This window comes from Phoca vitulina, unplaced genomic scaffold (genome assembly GCF_004348235.1).
Source record: "Phoca vitulina isolate PV1807 unplaced genomic scaffold, GSC_HSeal_1.0 scaffold28, whole genome shotgun sequence".
NCBI lineage: Eukaryota > Metazoa > Chordata > Mammalia > Carnivora > Phocidae > Phoca > Phoca vitulina.
The window spans coordinates 8,056,678-8,062,061 of NW_022589731.1; the positions used below are offsets into that span (position 1 = coordinate 8,056,678).

The 5,384-nt window shown below is 42.8% G+C and overlaps 1 pseudogene; it reads left to right on the forward strand.

Moving 5' to 3' along the window:
• Positions 1-333: 333 nt before the first annotated feature.
• Positions 334-4,782, forward strand: LOC116643914 (annotated as a pseudogene).
• Positions 4,783-5,384: the final 602 nt, after the last annotated feature.

A 5,384-nucleotide genomic window follows, 5' to 3' on the forward strand; every position in this document is an offset into this window, starting at 1 on the left:
TGCATTTTTAAAGTTCCTAAGTCTAGAATGATACTCAAAATCAAGGGTGCGGGAAGGGTTTTTTTTTTTTCCTTTGTAGGAAAATGCCAGCTAGTACCTATAGATGGAATAATACAATTGGAAAAATCTGTGCAGTCCCCAATAATTGAGGCAAAGATCATCAATGGACGCTAGAACCTATCTTGTAAAAGGGAGTAGGGAAAAGGGGATGTGTGCAGTGTCACAGTATCACCCCACAGATTACTTAATTATAAAGTAATTAACCTAGTGATCACACTTAACACCACTAATGGTGAACAACCTGACTTTATAGGCCTTTTGATTTGATGCAACATGAAGTAACAGCATCACCAATGAAAGAACTCTGCCAAAAATGCTTAACCTGAATATAATCAAGCCTTTTGACCTAAATTTCTGTCTATAGGAATAGAGGTAGAGGAACAGATAAAATGACCCTGAGGGAAGAATCTGATCCAAAATATGAGACATTCTATAAGAAAATGCCTAAATTCTTCAAAAGGTCGGTGTCGTTAAAAAGAGTTGGGGAGAGGGCGCCTGGGTGGCTCAGTTGGTTGAGCGACTGCCTTCGGCTCGGGTCATGATCCTGGAGTCCCGGGATCGAGTCCCGCATCGGGCTCCCTGCTCGGCGGGGAGTCTGCTTCTCCCTCTGACCCTCCCCCCTCTCATGTGCTCTCTCTCCTCTCATCCTCTCTCAAATAAATAAATAAAATCTTTAAAAAAAAAAAAAAAAAAAAAAGAGTTGGGGAGGGATGCTTGGATGGCTCAGTTGGTTAAGCTTTCGACTCTTGATTTTGGCACAGGTCATGATCTGAGGGTTGTGAGATTGAGTCCCATGTCAGGCTCCACGCTGAGCTGGGAGCCTGCTTAAGATTCTCGCTCTTCCTCTCTCTCTCTGCCCCTCCCCACCTCAAAAAAGAAAAAAAAAAGTGGGGGACTCCTAGATTAAAAGACAAAAGACCAAAAGACATAACAATAAGTGCAATGGGTAAATCTTGATTGGGTCTTGGTTTGAAAAAGCTATAAAAGAAATTTTGAGGATACTTTGGAAAATTTGAATATGGACTGGGTATTAGATGGTATTGTATTATTGTTAACTTTATTGAGTGTGAAATTTACTTAGGTTGTGAAATCTACTTAGGTTACTTAGAAGAATGACCTGCTCAGGTATTTAGGGATGAAGTGCCATACATCTGTAATTTATCTTTAAATGGTTCAGCCAAAAAAATTGTATGAAATTTCATGAAATTCATGTGGGTGTGTGTATGTATATGTATACATATGTATATATATATGTCCATGTGTGTATATACACACACAGTAGTCTCCCCTCATCCACATTGGGGGGGGGAGCATATGTTACAAAACCCCCAGTGGATGCCTGAAACCGCAAATAGTAGTACCAAACCCTATATATACTTTTTTTTTCCTATACATAAAATACCTTTAATAAAGTTTAATTTATAAATTGGGCACAGTAAGAGATTAACAATAATAAATAATAAAATAGAACAACTACAACAATATACCATAATAGGGGCACTTGGGTGGCTCAGTTGGGTAAGCATCTGACTCTTGGTTTCGGCTCAGGTCATGATATCAAGGTCATGAGATTGAGCCCACGTCAGGCTCCGTGCTCAACTCAGCATGGAGTTTGCTTGAGATTCTTTCCCTCTCCCTCTCCCTCCCCTCCCCCTCCCCCTCTGCTCTACCCCTTCCCACTTGCACACCCTCTCTCTCCCCCAAATAAATAAATAAAGTCTTTAAAAAACAAACAATATACAATAATAAAAGTTATCTGACTGTGGTCTCTCTCAAAATATCTTCTTGTACTGCACTCACCCTTCTTGTGAGGATGTGAGATGATAAAATACCTATGTGATGAGATGAAGTGAGGTGAATGACATGGTATTGTGACATAGTGTTAGGCTTCTGTTGACCTTCTGACTATACCTCAGAAGAGGATCATGTGCTTGTTGACTGCAGTTGACCACAGGTAACTGAAACCATGGAAAGTGAAACTGCAGATAAAGGGGAACTACTGTGTGTGTGTATATATATGTATATGTATATGTGTTTAAATGTATGTGTGTATATACATATATACGTGTATAAATGTGTGTGTGTGTGTTTATATATATACACATATGAAGAGAGAGAATTAAAATGTGGCAAGATGTTAGCGGTCATCCCAGATGATATATGTGTTCATTGTACTAATCTTTCAGCTTTTCTGTATGTTTCAAATTTTTCAAAATAAAAAGATGGAGAAAAGTATTCGTAAACTAGCTAGAATAGTTTTAAGTGGTAGTGTGTGTGTGTGTGTTTGGGAAATGGGGGAAAGCAGCAGATAGATAATTGAGAGGATCTCTAGGAGCTAGCAGTAGTTTTAACAAGCTTAGAAGTAATATGAGAGATTATAAAAGCATATGTGATTGTCAGAAACAAAAGGCTGTAGAAAGCTGGATGGGTCAAGGTCTAGCAGGAAGATGTGGGCAGTGGAGGCTGAAGCAGTCACAGGAGCTCTTTGAAGGCCAGGAAGAAAAGCATGAGAATGAATTATTTTGACTTCCCCACAGGCAGGAGAGGGTCCAATGGGCCTTGCCCTCTGATGTGGTGACAGGAGCTTTTTTCATTTTTTGGGTCCTGTTTGGCTTTCTCATATAACAGTCTCCAGTGGTAGTCTGAAGATGGTCTTAAACTCGGAGTTAATTGGATTCATCTGCATCCTAGCCCCTGAAAATACCCTCTTTATCTGAGTGTTTCCTACCCCCATATTCTCATTGACTATTTATCTTAGAAAAAGCTTAGTTATTGCAGAAACAGCCTGGAATCTCTCTCTTTTTTTTTTAATTTGAGAGACAGAGACAGAGCATGCATGAGCAGGGGGTAGGGGCAGAGGGGGGCTGAGGGAGAAGGACAAGCAGACTCCCTGCTGAGCAGGGAGCCCCACATGGGGTTCAATCCCAGGACCCTGAGATCATTACCTGAAGGCAGACGCTTAACCAACTGAGCCACCCGGAGCCCCCGCCCTTTTTTTTTAAGAATACTTTACCAAACAACCTGGATGGCTGGTTATTTGTACCCAAATGTAAATAGGAAAAAGGAGACAGTTAACACAACTTCTTTCCAGAAGTCAAAATAAGCCTCAGTGTTTGCCCCGTGAAAACTAGTGGCCCATAGTTTGATATGGTCACATTTAGCCATTTTATTGACATAGTGTTAGCAGTTGAAAAAAAAGTACTATTCAGTTATTCAATGGAGGCTTCAATGCTCAAAGAACCCATTAGGTGGCAGTGGGGACACACAGGCATCAGTCCGATTACTGCAGGAGTCCGTCATCTCCCCCCCACCCCCACAATGATTGAACCTTAGGGAAGTAACCTTGTCAAGCAGCTTTTCAGGGGAGGAGATAGGCAAAATGAACAACCAGGGGAAAAAAATCATGGTTTATAGTATCTAACTGACGAAGAACTGCTAGTCACCTGGACTCAACTCCTGTTCTTGGTTTTAATATATATGTTTGTATTTGTTCTTGCTATATTCTTTCATAGTTTGGCTATTATTCTTGCTATGATTCTTTCGGTAAAATAACTTTGTATTGAAAGTCCTGTAAGTCACTTGTGTGCTGTTTACAACATCTCTGTGTTGTCAGTTTAACATAAGCTAGAATGTAAGTAGGGAGTATGGCTCATTTTGTTCAAGACCCCAGTACGTTTAATACATACTTTTATAGTGACACTCTTCATTCTGTGTAATTAGTGCTCATGGAAGGTTTTTTGTGGTCCTGGTAGGTGCCATAGGTTGGGATTCCTGGGAAACAGACTCCGATTTCCATGAAGAAGTTTATTGGGTAGTGCCCTTGGGAATATCACCTGTGAGAATGACAGGAGCAGGGCTGGGCAGAGGGAGAAGAAGCTGCCACACAGCTGTAGCCAAGTCTTTAGCTATTCCTAGGGGAGCTCTGGAGCTGAATGGCCTTTTAAAGATCCTCTACCCCTTATGTGAAGGGGGGCAGGACTTTATACCCACCCAACCCCAAATGATCAGCCAATAGATGTGGGCTGCCCCTGTGAAGGGGGCTGAAAATAATTCAGCTGAAAACCGTCAGCCACCAACACGCCCTAGTTCTGGGTGAATGAGCACCTTAGTCCCGAAAGGGGAATCTGGGCAGTGCACCACAGCATGAACGGTAGGGAAAAAGGCATACTTCCTCTGTATCACCCCTATTTTTAGGCACCTCTGATGCCTCTCTTGCAGAAGCTGTATTAGAAGCTGTGAAACGGGGGCCCGAGCACTGGAGTCCCTGTGGGCACTGGTGCGGAGGAGGGTATGGTGCGGGATTGCCCTGACAGAGCTGCAGCAGCTCCTAGTGCAGGGGGCAGTCGACTCCATGGTGAAGAGTCTGGAGAGAGAGAACATCCGGAAGATGCAGGGCCTCACATTCTGCGGCAGTGCCGGCTGTCGGGAGGACAGCCAAGAGTCCATGCAGCAGGTGCACCAATGCATTGGGCGCTGCCATGCGCCTCTGGCTCAAGCCCAGTTGGAGAAGTTCCAGGACCACCTGGCCCAGTGCACCATGCATTGTGATGACAAAGCCAAACATTCAATAGATGCAGGAAGTAAAGAGCTTCAGGTGAAGTGGCAGCTGGAGACTTGCGTGTGGATGACCACATGTACCTCATCCCAACCATGACCAAGAAGATGAAGAAGTCTCTTATCCATTGGGAAATAGAAGTCTTTGCAATTGGCCATCAGGGTTGACAGCAGGAATCTATTTAAAAAGAGAATTGGGAGTGTTGGTCTTTTAAGTGATGTTCCTGAAGAAATTAAGGATGGTATCAAGTTTGAGGCATGTGCCTCTTCCCTCTGGATATGGGTTCCTTTGTTTCAACCCTAGAAAGTGAAATGGAAAAAAAGTGGTGCTAAAATTTGGGTCAGAGATAGCACAGGAGAGTTTTTGATAGCTTAAGTTTCCCATGCTTGTCCTGGCACGAGAGATCTCCCTTGTACCAAGCCAGAGCCCTCCAAGGTACCAGATTCTTCTCAGTACACAGGTATGAACAGGCTGGCAGCTTCCTCTAACCTGCCTGTGATCTGGTGGAGTGTGAGCAGAGGTGTTTCTGTCTGTTGCCAACCTCCTGTTTACCAGAAGGATCACCAAATCATTTTCCATAAGCTGTAAAACAAAATCTATGAGGTCACTAATTTAGAAGGGAAAAAAGGGTTTCTGGCTCTTTGTTTTTATTGGTTTTGTTTTATATACAAGGGCATGAGGTTGATATAAGGTGTGGAGTTGGGAGAGGTAGTTTGGATAAGAACTTTGAACAGTTCCTTGTAGGTATGTGTTTCAGGCCATTAAGATG